Source organism: Lissotriton vulgaris, chromosome 1_1 (assembly GCF_964263255.1).
Source record: "Lissotriton vulgaris chromosome 1_1, aLisVul1.2, whole genome shotgun sequence".
Classification (NCBI taxonomy): Eukaryota; Metazoa; Chordata; class Amphibia; order Caudata; family Salamandridae; genus Lissotriton; species Lissotriton vulgaris.
Window position 1 is genome coordinate 20,251,065 of NC_141685.1, and position 19,352 is coordinate 20,270,416.

Here is a 19,352-nt window from a genome sequence, read left to right on the forward strand (position 1 = left end):
GCAGACCCACCACAGCAGGAAGCATTACCAGTCCTCCATATTCGAGGTGTGGGGAATGGCGCTTCTGGGCATGCGCAGACCATCGGTACGGCAAGTGCGCATGCTCCACGTAAGAAAGAGCGTGGATTGGGCATGCGCAGACTGCTGGGATCGGGCGAGCACGGGCTCTATGTAGTGTCCCTAGTTCTGTGCATGCGCAGTCTACTCAGGTCTCGCGCGAATACGGGCATGATGCGTGTCTCTGGTTCTGGGCATGTGCAGTCCGCTCTGCTCGCGCGCGAATACGGGCCTTATATGTGTCTCTGGCTCTGGGCATGCGCAGTCCACCATGATCTTGCCTCATAACCATTGGCAGTGTGTCGGGTTTCACGTTCTGCGCATGCGCAGTCCACAGAGGCCTTTGTTGCTTTTCGAAGCTCCTCTCTCGGGATCTGCTGTGGATCCGCCTGTGCTCACTCGATCCCAAGAGATCACCCGAGGAGGCGCCCGGTCTGGCTGAGAGCAGCCGCATTAAGCGGAGGTGAGTCCGGGAGGGCCTCATGACACTCACCGAGCGTTCAAGCCGCTGCGCCACCTCCAGGCGCCTCTCCCCCTCCCCCCTGGTTCCTCCAGGCCCCTCTCCCAGCCCGGTGCAGCCCAAACATAAGACCCATGCAGACCCCTGTCCTGAGTCTGCATTACACCCCTCCCCCCTGTCTCTGTCCCTCACCCCCCTCACTCTCTCTGTCCTTCACCCCCCTCACTCTCTCTGTCCTTCACCCCCCTCACTCTCTCTGTTCCCTCTCTCTGTCCCCCCCTCCTCCCCTTTGCAGTTTGTCATCAGATCAAAGTGCTCTGCCTAATGGTGATCATGTATCACAACTGTTGCACAGAGACCACTTTTTGGGTGTCGCCCCCAATATGTATTTTTTTGGGTACTCAGCTGCTGGTAATCTAAAACTGGGGCTGTAAGAAGTTGGGTGAACACCCCCTCCCACCTAGCCCTCCTCCGGGAGCATTAGAAAGCCAGGGCCCCTGGATCCTGGGGGTTAGTTTGTGACAGAGCCCTTGGTCCCCCTCGCAGGGCTTCTGGTGGCTCCAGGTGTCTGGGCTCCTCCTTTGTCCAGGGCTCATCCCAGGCTCACCCTCCTCTCCGCCCCTCCTTGTCTGGAGTCCATCAGGGTTCACTGCTCCTGGTGTGTGGGGAGGCCTTTGGTTCCTTCGCAGGGAGGCAGAGTCATTAACTTGGCTCAGCAGAGGGGGAAAACAAGGCCTAGGATCAGATTATGAGTGAGCCGGAGGATTATAACAATTCCTAGGGTAGTATGTGGATGTATGCTGTTGGTAACTGCAATTTTAAACTTGTTGTGCATGTTTTATCCCAGCTTGACATCTTCCTGGTGTGTGTGTGTGGTCCTAAGTCGAGCAAAACATGTTAAGGCAGAATTCACCTGTATGGTTAAGACCAGGGATGTGGAATTCCTATAGCCCGCGCCCGGGACATATTGTTTGGCGTCAAGGGCTACAAGTTTTCATGTGTATTTTGTCCTTGGGACAAGTAGGCCCAACCCCCACTGCACAAACCCTTTGGCTGCCAGTTTGCAGTACCACATTATGGATCAGGGAAGGGAACTGTCTGTAGATAAAGTAATATTTGTGTCCATGTGTTAATGCTGTTCAGACTTGTATTTATAGTTCATTAATGCAAAAGCCTTTATTATTAGGGTGAGCCCTCTAAGTACATTTTGTACGCTCAGACAGCACTCCTGACAGTGGATCCGGTGTAAAAGTGTGTACACGTTTTCAACATTTAGCAATATGAGACTATGTATAATGGTCCCAGAATGCTCTCTGATTAGATGCAAATATTTGCAGAAGCTTGAAAGCAAGATTGATGATTCTCTCATTTCAAAATAAAATGTTTACAAAAAATGCAAGTAGGTAAAAAAACATTTAGTTAAACTACTTTGAATTTTAAGTACCATTTCTTTGCAGCATCATTTTAGTAAAATGTGTTGATGCATGCTAGTATTTCACAAAAATATTCATAATGGATAATCGTATAACCAGTTTCAATAAGATTATGGGAAACAAAAATAAACAAGCATTGGCAAAGCCATTCGGTCTGAAATTGGTTCAGCCTTTTGGTTTTGTCCATGCGTGACTTGTTTTGGCATGGTTTTTGCAAAACCTTATTGGTGTTGGAACTGCCGGGACCTCACCATTATAACTAACTTTGTCAAAAGCAAAAATTGTTTTAAGTCTCAAAAACACACATTGCCACAGTGGTTCCTGCACTGAACAAAACTACTTTGTGTGCTAATATGTGTTGTAGTCTTCCTTTTACCTGCTGCACTCTCCTTTCAGTAGTTCTCTGCCTACCTGCTCAGCTTGTGATGAGGTCATGTAGAATGTTGGAGTGTGTTTGTATGAGTGGAGTGTCAGTTGATCTGGATGGCTGAGCAACCAGGAGGCTGCTCCTGGTGGGGCAACTTAAGGAACATCTAAAGGATTTACTATCTTCCTGTAACTTAAGAATAAACATACTTGATGTAACTACAAGACCCTGACTGCGCATCTTTCATCATTATAATAATATGCTCCTTGTGAAGGAGCAGAAGGCTGTTACAGTGAAGCCAGTCAATACAGGGAGAGAGGGAGAGAGACAGCATTTTAGTAAACACAAAAGGTCATGGTTAACGCCAGCCCTAATTAGGGGCCCAATTATTAAAGAAGGTCTCAAAAATGCACCCACACCCGAAAGATTGGTGGCCCGTAGGATCTGAGGCCCCTCCCAGCGCTGTACCTTCAGCACGGAACCTGGGCGTGCAATTCGATTCATCCCTTTCTTTCGATGACCACGTCAGGATCACTGCTGGACGTTGTTTTGGACTTATTAAATCTCTAAAAAAATTCTTTGATCTCCTCCCCATTGCAGCTCGAAAATCAGTCACGGTAGCTTTAATACTCTCCCGACTTGACTACTGCAATGGATTAATGGCAGGAGTGAAAAAGTCCACCCTTAAAAAGCTGCAGAGCATACAACATGCAGCTGCTAGATTGGTGCTGGGACTTCCCAGGAGGTCATCAGCTTCGGCGGCGCTGAACGCCCTCCACTGGTTACCATTACACAAAAGGATTCTTTTTAAACTTCTCCTTACTGTTTTTAAAACTATAAAAAACACAGGGCCCCATTACTTTGCAAAGCGCTTTACACGCTACAACCCCTCGCGATGTCTGAGATCCTCTGGTACAAATCTCATCACTATTCCAAGATTTAAGTACAAAACTAGGGGTGGGAAAACTTTTACCGTTCTGGCAGCAAGGGCATGGAACAACCTACCTGTCAATCTTAGATTAACTGAAAAGGAGAGCCTTTTTAGAAAACTCCTAAAGACATGGGTGTACCAACAACCAGACACCTCTGTTTTGGCAGCCATCTAGTTCCAGTTTCTTCATCATGCGCCATCTTCCACGTACCTACTGCACGCTAGCCTAGCGCCAAGATGCTCCTTTCGGAGCGAATGTTTGCGCTTTATAAATACTCACAAATATCAAATATCAAATATATGGCTTTCTTGAATTCGCAAAAATGTCCTGAGGTAGCCTAAGAAATAGTACTCCTAGAAAATATCTGTGAACTGCATTTTAGCATGAGCAAATTTACATGTGTAGATTTGCTCTTGCGAAAATCTTGTGTTTGCACGTTCACTTTCCCTCCAACCACTCTTTTCCCAACCCTGGAAGAAGTTTTACGTCTGCCATTATCAGGAGTAAATTTCCAACCTTACTCAGTATGGGAAAAGATTAGAAAAGGGTTTGTGAAAACCCATAAAACATGAAATTTAGTGGGTTTGCACAGCCTCAAAATGGCATTCCAACCCTGGAACAATTGCTTACCACTATCTTCAGCCCCAGTTTCTGCAGAAACATGGCAACATAAGGGAATTGCTAGTATTCAAACCCTACTATGGTATTCGCCCTGGCATAATCCGAGAGGCTATATCAGAGTTCTTATAGAATTAGATTCCTTCCATAATGTGTTGCCACATTACATGGCACAACCAGGACAAGTTGATTTCGTTACAGGACAAATAGATATAGGGAGCACCCTGCCCCATGGACAAGTAAATGTTTTATTTAATTCCACACCCCTGTCTTACAGCAAAAGAAATACAGGTTTTTCAGTAAACCCTACTGACTTGTATATGAATGCTCACTAATATCATAAGGCACACCCCGGTCATCACCAATCCTTGCAAAGTCCCATTTTGTGACAGGACACCTGAGCATATTTTCTGGCCTGCACACCACATTAGTCTCACACATGCAGCCTGCATCCATGGGCAAGTGAATGTGCACCTGTGTTCACATGTAACCAGGAAGGATGTCGAATTTGTATCGCCTTACGCCAAGACCTCTAGATTTTATTTACGGGCAAGAAGTTTAATGTCCTTTTTTTGTCCGAAGAACAACTAGACTTCAAATTACTGTTAGGGGAAACGGAGAGTAGTTTCATCATGGACTCAAAGCCACTCTTGTATTCAGAAACCGTTCCATCACATTTTGATGTGTGATGGTCTGTGATTGGTTTAAAGATCATGCCTGCACACAGTACTGCGACTGGCCAAGGGGCTCCTGAACCCCACCCCCAGGTAAACCTATGCTTCCTATTGGTGATTCAAGCCCAGGGGTGGGCCTGGTGGCACAATCAGGGCTATTGTTGAGAAGGGGTACTGCCCTGTTCTACATGGAGGGTACTGATCAGGAGCGGCCTCCACATTACGCTGTAACCACAGTGAGGGTATACAGGGTACTGCCCTGATCTACATGGAGGGTACTGATCAGGAGCGGCCTCCACATTACGCTGTAACCACAGTGAGGGTATACAGGGTACTGCCCTGATCTACATAGAGGGTATATTTTATGTTCTGTCTCACATGCACCTCAATTTTAGTTCTGGTCCTGAAGAAGCGCATACGACCCTTATGGCGACAGTGGCGCGAAACATGTCGACCTATGACCAATGACACCCGGGCATAATATGCCACAAGGGGAACATTTTATTTAAGCCGTTAGATTCTGCTAAGGGTACATCGGTTTCACACTGGCTGCATGATGACCCTTTATTAATCTTCTACACTATTGCACGCACTACCTTCACCCTCCACAGAGGACCCACTCTCCACACACCCGCATGCTTCATCCGGCAGTCCTTAAAAGATCTCCGACAAAGTGACCCTTCGGGGGGCCCGTAGGGGATTGCAGCGTCGGCCCTACGAGGAGCACCGCCCGATGATGAAGCATGACATCCTACGGGGTGTGTGAGGGCAACAGAGGACAAAGAGTGGTCTTCCATTAGCTGAGTGGGTCCTTCACCTAGGATTTCTTTCACTCTTCTCTCTTCCTCTTTTTCTCTTTGGGCATGGGTGACTTTTTGCACCTGGCCATAGGAACAGTGTCCTCTATGGGTGTACATGATGTTATAGGGAGCATGGACACTGGACCTTAATTAGCTCTCTGATCCCCCCTCTTTTTTGTGATATAATATAAAGGTCTGAAGATGCCTTCTTTCCTTGTTGGTATGAAAGGTTAGAGTGATACCTCCCTGGTGTGCAGGAGCGGCTCGTGCAGGCAAGAGAGGCGGGAGGGGAATTTGACAGACGATGAGGGGAAATTCAATAATTAATTTTTTCTCATCTGTCAAATTCCAGCCCCACCGCTCTTCCTGCAAGAGCCGCTGCTGCTTGTGATCCCTCCCACCCATAATGCTTTGCTGTGAAATGCCTTCAGACCCCATCCCTCTTGGCCTCTGAGTCCGCCCTTTGCAGTGGATTCGCCATCTCTCTACCCAATGCTTCAAATAAAGTAGAACGGCTAAGCCTTGCAAAGTAGCCCCCCTTTCAATGGGATCCCACAGCACAGGCTTTCACCTGAGGCAGGCAATGCTGCAGCTTTTTTTCTATTCGAAAGATCTCTCTTGTAAAGGTAGATTATTGAAAACGACTAAACTAAGGGAGAGCCAATGTTTCAAACCTCTCTGGAGAATCACTGAGTAGAGTAGCAGGCAAAGAACAAAGCAAGGGTGTATTTATGTAAGGGCTTTACAGCGGCTGTTGGCTTTGTTCGGGAAATACAAAGGTACCAACTCTGCCTAACACCCCCTCCCCACTTCCAATAATTTACATATCTTTATTCAGCCTAACCCTCATCTTTTGCTTGCCTCCGGCTCCAAGTGTAACTCCTCTACCATCCCACAGCCAGTCCCTGGCTTGATTTGTAACCCCACAACCCCCACTGGCTCTTTATGTAATGTGCCCCACTTGCCCCCCCAAATGATCCTATGCTCTGTGTATCCCCTCAGCCATACATATCAGTCTCTCAGTGCAAGTCCTCTTCCGTCTGTGGGTACCCATCTAAGCCCGCTCCCCTGTCTGATCGTCTCCAAGCATTTCTGCGTTTTTGGCCTTCATATTCTTTATTATTCATATATTAAGCCGTTCCATGTCGTGTGAGGGCATGCTCGGATCATGTAAAGCAGTGGGAGAAAAAGATAATGACGTGCTTTAAATCCCCCTGTTTTCAGTGCACAGGTCCCACCCCTCCCTGTGGTCACTCTTTACTTACTGAAGCTGCTGTCCTGAGAGAGAGCTAGCCACCAGGGTTAGTGATGCTCTCCCGCCAGCTCGGATTGCACCACCGCCTACTAACCCCATGGTGACGGTGACTGCTGTTTATTGAAAGTTTGTTCCTTTCCTTTTTCAGCTACATTCCTGCCACATTTCTTCGCTTATATGCCATAAAATCTTCTGTCTTGCATTGCCTTCTTCATCCCTTAAGCACAGATAACATTAATATCCACCCTTGGTTCCTACCTTGAACACAAGTGTTTGTAGATGCCAGCATGAGCCAGGATTGTGTTTGTAAATGTAATTTATTTTCCATGTGAATAAGTTATGCCAAAATATATATCATGTAAAATTGCTTTGCCTGTGCAATGTACAACATGCAAAGTTGTAATAGGCACCCATCTCCCAGTTGGAAACTTCTGATGTTTGGAGGGCTGTCTACACTATTTAAAACCACGAGTGCATTCTGTGCAGGCCCGGCAGGGGGATTGAGGGAGTAAGTGGGACCGGTGGTTTTATATTATATATATTGTGTTAAAATCTTATTTCCACATTTGTATGTTGTGGAAATACATACACACAAGGCATGGAAAGTTAAATGCCACTTATCGGCTGCAGCATCTTTTGTGCTGTCCTCTACAGTGCAGTGTAAACATGGCTTCGGACCTACTCTTTGTAGCGTAACTTTGGCTCACTGAACACAGTCCGTAGCTGAGTAGCCAGGACCCTCACTTTACAGTACACTCGACTGGGGACTGTGTTCAGTGTGCCGAAGTGGCCGAAGGGTACCTTGTGGCCATAGAGAGTATAAGTCTGTCTCCTCCCACAGATGGAGATGGTGGATTAATGACCCATAACTTGGGTGCCTACTTTTGAAACATGTGAGTGGTGTATACATCCATACAGAGTGACTTGTACCTATGTTTGGTCCGGATGAATGCCTAAGAACTCCTTTTGGAGTCTACGAAAGGCAAAAACATGTTGACCTTTGAGGGGGTATATTTGTTTTGAACCCCCAGCCTCTGCCTTTTTAATCCTATCCAAGCACACTACTGAATGAAACTATTTGAGCCCTTGAGATAGTTTTAACTTTTCCTGCACTTTTCACTGCCCTCTGTCCCTCACCGGAATCACTTTGTGGCATCCCTTTGCCTTAAAACACATCCGCTCCTGCCCACACCACCACATTAGGTGGGGAGTTGTAGCCCACATCTGGGACCATTTGGCCCCGATGTGCGGAGGGAACCCAGTGATGAAGCATGTCACCCTTGGGTGGGTGAGGGTTCTCTTCCGGTAAGGAAATCTCTTTCCCACATACACATCACACTAAACCCAATGACTGCCAGGACATATCCTTAGTGAGTTGTTAGATTCAGGTAGGGAGTGATATGTTCCTTGTAGATCTCCCTTGGATCCTATGCGTGGAAATATTGCAAGGGATTTACCAGCTGAGCTGTAAAGTGGCTGTTTTTAATGGAGTTATTAAAAAAGAAATCACTATGTACAGCCTGGGTCTTACTAAAATCTGTATTTTGAAAGCACTTTTTTCATCTTAAACGTTTTTGAACATTTAATAGCAGCTCGCCTTTTACTGTGTGAATGCAAGTTTAAAATAACGACTTGCATATTCACAGTGCTTTCTGTCACAGGCTAGGACCTTGTAGCACTAAAAATACACCAGTTGATATTCTTCACTGCTCCAACATGATTCAGTTCTCTGGCTCTGTGGTTAAACACACACTTCTGCAGTGTATTAACGAACAGGATTCATAATGTATGAGAGCTCATATCCCACTGATTAACTTAACTTGTATTTTTTACAAATTTAAACTGCTTTATTTTATATGTGGTCACTTGAAGCTGAAAGGCCCAAAAGGTTACATAATATTTTGATTTTTAGCCATGCCTTTGACCCTGCTCACACTCACTGACAATATATCCCCCCCCCCCCCTCCCCAACCCTATCGCACACAGCATCACAGTTCCTATACTTTTTTTAGATTTAAATCTTTTATTGAAATTTTCCAACATTGAAATTACCAATCCCCAAGATTTGCAATACAACATGTGCAATAAAGCCCCGAATTGGGTGCGGTATCCACGCTATTGGATCAGAGTGAATGAACAGGGTACAAAACACAAAAAAGAAACTTGTGCTATCCCTCGCCCCCTCCCCTACCTCGTCCATCATGGTGGTGAGAGTTCTGGAAATCAATAAAAGACAGGTGGGTTGAGGTCACTCTAGGATGCTGTGATCTATTGGTCTGAGAGCCGTAGGAGCTTCAGATGTCTTGGGCAGGTGACTTCCCGGAACTCCAAGGCAAGAAGAGACAGAAATGGTTTCCAGAGGTCTCTAAACTCTGCGCCTTACCCTGCCAATGTGAGGGTCAGTTTCTCCATCCCCATAACATGCCACAAGCGGTGCAGCCAGCCTGTAAATGAGGGAATCTGGGGCGTGCACCAGTAGATCATGATGTTTTGAAGTGCGGAGCCTAGGGCTATTGCAATTAGGCGGTCCGTCAGGATTTAAGAGGGTATGTTAGGGGATTAGGTAGTCCTAGGAGGACATAAGCGGGGAACCTCGATATTTGTGTGTCTAAATGTTTGCCCACTTCATCAAGAACTTGTATCCAATAGGGTTGAAGATATTCACAGTCTCAAAGGATATGGACCAGGGTGCCGGTGTTCCCCCCCCCCCCCCCCCCCCACCAGCAGTCTGCACTCTATCTTAAGTCTAACGAATGGGTGCGAGCAGGGGTGTAGTATGAATATGTAGCTATTTTTGTCATAGTCTGTCAGTCCCATGTGATCAGCTGAGTGGCGGGTTCTGTAGCACGCCCCTCCCGTTCTTTATGGCTAAGGGGTCTCCCAAGGTCCCGCACCCAGCGAGCCCGACTTGCACTACACGTGTGTTTGTTCCGGGCTAGCAGCAGTTTATATAAGTCTGAGATTCGTTTTTTTGTCTGTTGTCTGTTTGAGAAGCCATTTTTCATATGTTGAGAGAGGGCGGTGAGCATATGGCTTGACACTTGGGTGTAGTGCCCAGTGACGTATCTGTAGATACCGCAGTCGCTCTGTTTCAAGGGCCCCCTACTCCTGTAGTATCTGTTGAAATGAGAGGATCTCGTCTAGATTAAACAGGTTACCCAAAGATTTACACTCCGTGGAACGCCAATGCACATCTATCACCTTGCCCATGCCCAGTTGGAAGTCAGGGTTGTCGAATATTGGGGTGAGCGAAGAGGGAAATGTAGTCAAGTTATGTTTTGTGTTAGTTTTATCCCAGGTTTCTAAGGCCACTTGTGTAACATATGACGTGTAAAGATTAGGAGGTCTGTGTGCCTTTCGAAGGAAAGGGACTTTCTGAAGGGACGTGGCGGCCACTGCTCGATCCTGAAAGAGCCAGTGCTGTTCAGATTCCTGTTGATTCCATTCAACGAGATGACTCATTTGTGTTGCCTGAAAGTAAAGTTGAAGATCGGGGACACATAGACAGCTATCTTCGGGGGGGTAGACCTGCTATTGCGTGCTTTAGCCGGGATCTACGACCTTGCATTATGAATTGTGCCAACTCTGACTGGGTCTGGCGAATCCAACCCGCAGGGGGCCGGAGTGGTAAGGTTTGGAAAATATACATGATTTGGGGCAGGATGGACATTTTCGTGGCTGCCATTCTGCCCAGTTAGGACAGTGGGTAATGCTCCCATTGACTCATTGCAGAGCAGGTTCGGGCATGTAATTGGGCATAGTTGATGGCAGCCGTGGTCGGAATAGTGGAAGCCAATTGGATCTCTAGATATTAGATGGAGTCCTCAGCCCATTGTACTGCATGTCGCTCTTCGAGGCACGTGTGAGTCGCCGGTGACAGGGAGAGGCCTAGCGCAACAGATTTGTCTAAGTTAACCTTAAACTCTGGAACATGTGCAAAGCAGGCTCTTGAAAGCAGGCCCTCAGTGCGGGAATAGGATCGGAGAGGGAGATCAGGGGGTTTTGCTGAATTTGCTGGGCCAAGGGCTCTACATAAAGGGCGAAAAGGAGGGGTGAAAGGGGACACCCCGTCGTGTACCCCTTCCTATAGGAAAGCTAGATGACGTGTGTCCGTTTACCCGAATCGTGGCTGTGGGGAAGCGATAACAATTTTAAATGCACATTTTCAGTTTGTCCCCTTGTCCTACGCGCGTGAGCACTTGTTCCAAGTAGGGCCAAAGCACCCTATCGAAGACCTTGCGTCTGGGAGGCCTTCTCTATGAGGTGGAGGGCTCGTTTGGTATTGTCGCTCCTTTGACGTTGAGGGATAAAGCCCGCTTGGGCTGGGTCTATCAGCCCGGCATGTGCGGTGCCAGGCGGGCCACCAGTATCCCTGTGTACAATTTGATGTCCACGTTAAGGAGGGATATGGGGTGATACGCTCCACAGACAATCTTTTCTAGTCCAGGTTTCGTTATGACCACTGTGGAGGCTTCGAGCATATCTCTGGGAATCGCCCTAGGTTGGGCAAACAAATTGAAGTGTGTAGTCAGGAGTGGGGCCACTTGAGCGCAAAATATTTTATAGAAAGCGGCCGAGTAGCCATCCGGTCCAGGGGACTTCCCTAGTTTCAGGCGTGAGATGGCCGCAATTACCGCTTCCAGTCTAATGTCCCATTCGAGGGGGTCTGTCTGCGTTTTAGTGAGGGTGGGGAGGTCGATGTCTGCTAAGTAGGCATCGCCCTGGGCGTTATCTAATGACAGTCCTATATAGAGTTGTGCGTAGAAGTCCCGGAAGGTCTCCGTGATCTCAGAATACTCCGAGACCTGCTTGCCATTGCCCCGTCGAAGCTCCCGAACCCCTTGTCTCTGTCTTGCCTCCCGAAGTTTGTGAGCAAGAAGGCGCTCACATCTGTCCCCCCCCCGCCCCCCAGCCCCCAGTGTAGTAGGCATGGCACAGCAGAAGAGCGGCATACTCTGCCCTGTCCTGATCTAGCGCGGCCAGTTGCTGTCGTACGGCCCGTAGTTGTCTCCACACCATGGGGCGCCCCTGTCCTCTGGTGCATCTGCTCTAGTTCTTTCGTTTTTTGGGTAAGTCCGTCCCTTTTCTGCTTGCGTTCTGCATTTTCTGCTACAGAGATGGCAATGAATTCCTCTCGTATGACCGCTTTGAGTGCAGCCCATTGTGTCGCAAGGGAGGTGTCCTGATTACTATTGTGAGACAGGTAGTCTTTTATGGCATGTTGCACGTGTTCTATTACATTAGTGCGGTGAAGAAGAGTGTCGCGCAGGTGCCAGTGAGGAGTAGGGCGTTGTAGGGGAGGAAGTGTGAAAGTATCTATGACTGGTGCGTAGTCTGAGAGTGAAGCCGTCCCTATTTTGGTGGTAGTCATGAGGGTATGCAGGTGTGATGTGCCCAAGAGGTAGTTGAGGCTGGCGTATGTTTTATGGGTGCTCTAATAAAAGGAATATTCACGACTGTGAGGGTGGGCGCAGCTCCAAAGATCTTTAAAGTCGAGGTTGTGAAGGCGATCTAATCCTGCCGCTGAGAGCACGCCTTCCTGGCCCGTGCGTTGGCCTGTTCTGTCTGCTTTGTTGTCAAAGACTAGGTTCAGATCTCCACCCAGTAGTATTCGGCGCTCAGCTGTGGCTGTAGCCTCGGTGAGTGCTGTGTGTAAAAATTTCTCTGCCCCATCGTTGGGGGCATAAATCGACCCAACAGTGAAAGTTAAGCCACCCAATGTGAATAGGTAGGTGAGAAGCGTTCCCTTGATTTTGGCCTCTTCCTGGAGGACTTTCCCTGGGAATGCACAGGAGACCAAGATGGCTACCCCTACCGATTTAGCTGGGCCTGAGGAAAACATTTGGATCGGGAACATGCGATATTTGAGGTGGTGGTAATCTTTGGACAGGAGATGCGTCTCCTGAAGGAGGCGTATGTCGGCTTTGGTATTTTCGAGATGGGAGAGCACTGCCTTCCGCTTAACTGGGTTGTTGAACCCCCGGACGTTGAGTGAGTATTTTAAGGGTGGTGGGTGGCATCTATGTGGGTGTGAATGTAGCAACCTCGGTGGCTAGGAGCGTGAATGGTCTCCAGCATTGGTGTGGGCCAGTTAGTGGAGCCGAGGGGATGTTGGAGCAGGTGTCTGTGTGAAAGGGTGAGTGGATGGACGAGGGACCCCAGAACCAAAGTTAAAGGAACAACGAGCAAAAGCAAAACTGCTTTTGAAAGATAAAGTAATTATGGTTTTCGCCAGTGGTAGAGAAAGAAGTCCATTAAAAGTAAAACAAAATATCAAAAAACCTATCGAAATAGCATAGTCTTTCATCCCAGGATGAATAGAGAAAACATATCTTGGGGTCCATTGAGTGACCATAGTCGTAACCTCCCCGCTTCGATGAGGTGAGAAATAGGCAGCCCCCTACAAAAATTCAAGTCTGCGCTCTCGGTGGGTCTGGCTGTTTGGGGCGCCGTCTGCTTCGCTGCCATCCTGATGGCGAGACTCTTGTGTCTGGGCATGAGCGGCGGGCCTCCGTCTCCTCCTCCGGAATGGTGACCCCTAGAGGTTTGCTAGCTTCCGATAGCAAGCGCAGTTGGTACTGTTTCCCATCTAGCCGGAAAATCAGGCGAAACGGGTGGCCCCATGAGTAGGGAATGTCGCGTTGGCAAAGACGGGATGTGATGGGACGAAAGTGCCTGCGTTTCTGCAGCGTGGTTGCAGCGAAGTCCTGATATGGAGTGGGAGTTTGGTCTAGTTAATTGATTGGATGCATAGCTCTGGCTTGCTGAGGATCTCTTGCTTAGTGCGAAAGTCTTGGACACAAGCCAGAATGTCAGCCGGAGCAGCCCTGTCCGCTCTGGGGGCTCCCACTCGGTGTGCTCTGTCGATCTTGATGTCCAGTTCCAGTGGGCTCCCCAAGATGTGGTTAAACAGGCCCCTGACATATGCAAAAATGTCTCCCGTCCCTGCACTGGTAGGGACACCCCGGATTCTGATGTTATGTCTTTGAGAACGATTCTCCAGATCCTCTAGGTGTGTTTGAAAGTCAACTTGCTGTTCGTGGATTCGTATGACCTCTTGCTGGAGCACAGAGAGTTCCGAGTGTCTTGTATCGCCCTTGTCCTCGAGGGCCACCACTCGCTCACCGATAACATCAACGTCCCTGCGGATGTCCTTTATTTCTGCGGTAGGGTCTCGCTTCACTGTCTGCAAATCCTCCTGTAGCATTGTGAAAGAGGGACTCTAGAAAAGCGCGAGTCACTGGTTCATCTTGTGCCCCATCCGTCCAGGGTTGGGCAGCGACATCCTGGGCTGAGTGGGCCATCTTGAGAGGGCCGTGTGCGGTTGTGGGAGTGCGCGAAAAGAGGTCCTTCAGCATCACGTCCGGGTTAGCGTTCTTCAGGTTTCTGTTCCCTTTGGCTCGGGTAGAGGTCATAGCCAAGCTAATGCTGTGGGAGCTCAGAAGGCATGCCCACTCCCTCCAGGTGCGAAAGAATAGCTGCACCAGACCGGTGCGTGCCAAGCCTAGCACGTATCAGGCCTGTGACTCCCTCTCAAAGTGCCACTCACCGCAGTCAGGGCAGGCCCTCACAACCTGTATCCCCTTTTCACCCACCGGGCCTCCTTGGCAGGCCGTCTTGGGCAGTTTATGTGGCTGTGGTAGAAGGCGTCACCGCAGGTGGCTCCTCCCTCTCCTTCCGTTCCAACCGTTCTGTCGCACCCCGACTGCAGCTCGGCGGAGGCCACTGATGGGGCCGTGTCCTCCCTCTCCGCAGGGCCCGTTACCTGTATATGTTCCGGTTAGGGCGTCCGCCGCCAGATCCAGGCCGACGCATCCAAGTCAGAAGTCACTTCTCATGACAGGCTCGGGCCGAATGGGGCTTATGTGTCCAGGAGCTGTTGGTTCTGAAAGCGGCTGCCAATAGTGCCCATGGCCTGCTAGAGATCCACTGCAATCAATCAGCTCCCCTTCGTGTTTCTCCGACGTAGCGCAGGCAGCTCAATCTGGCAGGCGGGTCTCGCCGCACGTCCTCTCCTCAGCGGGGAGTGCTCGCAGCGGCCTGTCCATTCCCCCAGCTACCTCGTACCGATGGTTGCAGACCAGACTTCGCTGTAGGGGCTAGCAGGCCTGGTGTGGCGGCTCGAAAGAGGGCTGCGCCCGACTCCAACCCCACTCCTTCAGGCCCCAAAGTGGTTGTCGGACCCAGGGCGGTCCGGCAAGAGAGCGCGGCAGCCGATGGATGCAGGCCGTACTGCTGCCGAAGGAACGCCGGCACCCAGACCCACCATTGACTGGGGTAGGGGAGTCATGATGCAGGGGGATTCTCGTCCTCCGGGGACCGGTGCACTTGGACCCGGTGCCGCGAAGTCGGGCTCTGGCGATCTCTTTCTTTCCCGCTGGGGTCACTCACAGCGATCCAGCAACTCCCACCTCTGCTTCCGGCGCCAAGGGCATTCTGGCCAGTCTCGGGTGGTCAGGGTGGCTGCTCGATGCAGGATGGCTCGTTGAGTGAGTGCGGCGGCGGCCGATAGCCAAAGGCCGTGTCATCGTTGAAGAAATGCCGATTTCGGCCGCTGGGCCTCTCCGTCCGCTGAATTTCGGGAAACTGCAACTCCCCAACCCCCCCCCCCCCCCCCCTCCTACCGCCCCCCCCCCCCCACTCACCACCCAGGCTGCACACGGTAACTGGGGGCTGCCGCTCTCAACTTGGACGCCTAAAAGGGCTGGTAAGCCAGTGCTAATTTGCGGCAGTCTGTGGAGAAGTGGCGAGGCACGTCTTTCCTCGTTGCCGTTTTGGTCAATCCCCCGATACTTTTTTTAAATGCACTTCGGCTTCTGTACACTCCCACAACTCTCAGCGCCCACGTTTAGTGTCGCTGTGGACGTTTACCATTCTAAAATGTTTTGGCACATGACAATTGGGCTTGTTGGCACTAAAGCAAACAGTAACACAGAAGGTAGGCCTGGGCCTGAGAACCTTCAATCAATCAATCAGGACACTTGTAAAGCGCACTACATACCAGTGAGGGTCTTAAGGTGCTGCTACTGCTCGAAGAGTCAGGTCTTGAGTAGTCTTCTGAAGGCCAGTAGGTCTTGGGTCTGCCGTTGGTTGGTGGGGAGGGTGTTCCAGGTCCTGGCGTCGAAGTAGGAGAATGATCTGCCTCCGGCTGTCGTTCTTCGGATGCGGGGGACATCAGCGATGGCGAGGTCGGCAGAGCGGAGCTTGCGGGTGGGGGTGTAAAAGCGGAGTCTTCTGTTGAGGTACGCTGGGCCGGTGTCGTGGAGGGCTTTGTGTGCGTGGATGAGGAGCTTGAAGGTTATCCTTTTTGTTGACGACAAGCAAGTGTAGGTCTCAGGTGGGGAGTGATGTGGCTGCGGCGGGGGATGTCGAGTATCAGCCATGTTGAGGCGTTCTGAATGTGTTGCAGCCATCTCAGGAGCTTGGCCGATGCTCCTGCGTAGAGGGCGTTGCCATAGTCCAGCCTGCTGGTGACGAGGGCCTGGGTGACTTTTCTTCTTGTTTCAGTGGGGATCCACTTGAAGATCCCACGTAGCATTCAAAGGGTGTTGAAGCAGGAGGAGGACGGCGTTGACCTGCTTAGTCATGGTGAGGGTGGAGTCTAGGATGACCCCATGGTTGCGTGCGTGGTCTGTGGGTGTCGGAGCAGTTCCCAGTGTGGTCGGTCACCAGGAGTCATCCCGGGCCGAAGGGGTGGACCCAAGGATGAGGACCTTTTGTCTTTCCCGAGTTCAGCTTCAGTCGGTTGTTCCTCATCCAGTCGGGGACGGCCTTCATTCCTTTGTGAAGGTTGGTTTTGGCGGTGTGAGGGTCTTTGGTGAGGGAGATGATCCGGTGGGTGTTGTCGGCGTAGGAGATGATGTTGCTGTCGTGTTGACGGGCGATGTGGGCGAGCAGTGCCATGTAGATATTGAACAGCGTCAGGCTGAGGGACGAGCCCTGGGATATGCCACAGATTTTCTCTGTGGCATTGGAGCGGAAGGGGGGGAGGCGGACGCTCTGAGTTCTGCCGGAGAGGAAGGTTGTGGTCCAGTCCAGGGCCTTCCCTTGTAATCCGGCGTCGTGTAGGCGTGTGCGTAGGGTGCGGTGGCAGACTGTGTCGAAGGCGGCTGACCGCTCCAGGAGGATGAGGGCCGCTGTTTTTCCGTTGTCTAGCAGGGTCCTGATGTCATCTGAGAGTTACTAGGAGTGTCATAAGTGTCTTCCACCCACAGGCTGATGTCCTCTACAAAGCTGAACCCTCATCTACCATTCCTCATAACACTTTCTGGGCCTGAAGGAGAACAGAAGAGGACTGGACCTGGTGTCTGAGGAGCTCAAAAGGATTGGACCTGCTCCACCCTGTACCCAAGACGTGGACTCCAAGCGGTTTGTTGGTGGACCTTCCTTGTTGCTACTGGGACACAAATGCCGAAAGGTGCCGTTTCCCTACAATTCCCAGCTGACCAATGGCAACTGGGGCTTGGAATTTACTTTTCATGTAGCCTTTGCCTTGCACTCTGCCCCCAATGTCCTGGGCGTCTTGGAAATATATTCCTGATGTTGCTTGGACTCCAGTTAAAGGTTAGAAAACTTTTACTCCAGCGCCTAAAGGACCTACTGTGAAAAGTACCCGACCGGCAGTTACACAGCGTTAGATTTGGTTTCAGATATGTCCCACTAACAGGCCCCAGCACCTGAAAAACCCTCAAAGTCCCTTTCTGTTTTGGAACTTGAAAACCTTTTCAAGCAACATCTTCGACAGCTTCAGAGCCTTAGTAGGGTCAACCTGTGGCAAGTATCCAATGGCAGTTCCACTGCGGCAGCTACGATTTCCAATTTGTCTTACGTGAAGACAGCCATGTCTTAAAGTTCAGTGGGATCAGTCTATGGTGTATCGAACCATGGCTCTGACACAGCCTCAATTCGCACCTACAGCTCCATCTACCGCTTGCTTTGATTATCCTTGTCTGTGCTTTTTTGGCACTATTTTCACTTAAATCTTTAAGAAATATGTATTTATATCTCCTGTTCCCTGTATTTGATTTTGGCTGTTATGGTTCTGTTTCACTGATTAAAATCCTCAATATATATTTTTTAATTGGATTGGTATTTAATTGTGTTTTGTGTGACTATTTCTACTGTGTCTGTACTGCTTACATACTTTACTTGTTTCCTTTGATTATAGTCTGACTGCTTTGAATCTCATCGAGGATCGAGCACAGGTTTATTTAATTGAATTTTTGTGACATCTAGCAAGTGATGGCCTTATCCTTTGTGGTGGACACCTGTTCAGTCCAAATAATTATCCACTTTCCTACATATATATGTTTAATATAGCTTGTTTTTTCTGCATGTTTTAATAATTTAGCATATTTAAATGGATATATATTTTTTGCCCTCATTGCATTTTGTCGGTTGCTTTTGGTTGTCGCCATAATTTTAAAACTGTGTTGTCTCCTTCCTTTTTGAAGGTCAATCAAGTGATAAGCAATTCTTCATCATTGCCCCTCATCCTAAGTGTCGACGCCGTTCACTGATCTCGCCACAGGTAAGGAGAAGCACAAGTCCTTTGAAGTCTCTTTCCCGTGGTATCTTGACACCAAGTCCAGGAAAACCTGACCCGTTGAGTTTAAATCTGGAAACACTCTTTGCAGTATGAAGGAGTGACAGTCCTCTGGGAATACCGCCCATCATACTTGTAAAGATGCCCACGGAGACAGTCTCAGGACTAACTGGGTGAATTTATAATGTGTTTTAAAATAACAAGTAACAATCATGGCAAATAGGTACTAAAAATCATACTCTATTAATGTCATTACCAAGGAAAACGCACAGATGTTAAAAGACTTCTTTCCTAGAAATATAACTTCAGGGAAATTATGGAGAACCTGATTTTTTGTGTTTCTTTCAGGAGTAGAGCATAGCATTAGCCACTATGACATAACCGGGTTTCGCTTCATGTGCGTTTGCCCCACACTCCATTTTTATGGCTTGCCTGATCCAGCGCATGTGCTGATCTGGCCGAGACCTTTAGTAGCTGCTTTTAAAAGTGCTACCAAAGCGGTCACCAGCTTACTGTCACGCGCACAAGCGCGCGCATCCCTTGCGTGCTTTAGCGCGTCATCGCGATCACTTTCTCATTCAGAGAGATCGCGATGACTTTCGCTTTCACGGCCGCGCGGCGTTACTTTTACTGCAGCGCGGCCAATGCTTGTTGATGTATTAATTATGAAGATAAGCGGAAGGAATTATGAGGATAAGCAGAAGGAAACTAGCATTCTCTTTTTCAGTAGATAACAAAAAAACTAACGTTTTACTTATTTTGTTTAACAATGTAAGTGAGGTTGAGATCGACTGCTAATTCCCTCCACATTTTTTACCATTTGCTAAAAAGTCCTAGACTTTTCTTCACAAACGTAGAGGCGACACACGCTGCATGGCGCTACAGTAATTGTGTTAGAATTCACCATCTGAGTGTTGAAGCTAACATCAGATGACTCAAACGGATTAGATACATTTCTCTCAGGATAAATTTAAGAGATTTTTTTTCTCGAACATATACTGTAGAGTTACTTCTACACGTTGATTAGAAAATGGAGGGTGTGAAGTGGGCCGTGTCGGCCGCATCATAACACCCAGCTTGTCTGCAGTTTATACAAAAATTGGAGTGCGTGCAGGAAAATGCGGTGCCGCCGCTCTCCTCCTCACTAGAATGCATTTTCAAATGTAATGCGGTTTACAATGATCGAGGAACAGACTGTGCATGGACGAGAG

The 19,352-nt window shown here is 49.0% G+C and overlaps 1 protein-coding gene across 2 annotated transcripts in view; it reads left to right on the forward strand.

Annotated features, from left to right (window-relative positions):
* The first annotated feature begins 368 nt into the window (after nucleotides 1–368).
* The window catches only part of LOC147736998 (uncharacterized), an 83,712-nt gene continuing 64,728 nt past the window's right edge, over nucleotides 369–19,352 (forward strand). The window contains exons 1-2 of one of the 2 annotated variants that reach the window (XM_086956765.1): nucleotides 369–520; nucleotides 18,050–18,126. The gene's annotated coding sequence lies outside the window, so the exon portion shown is untranslated. The remainder of the gene's footprint in view (nucleotides 521–18,049; nucleotides 18,127–19,352) is intronic. The other variant, XM_086956913.1, reaches the window with a different exon arrangement.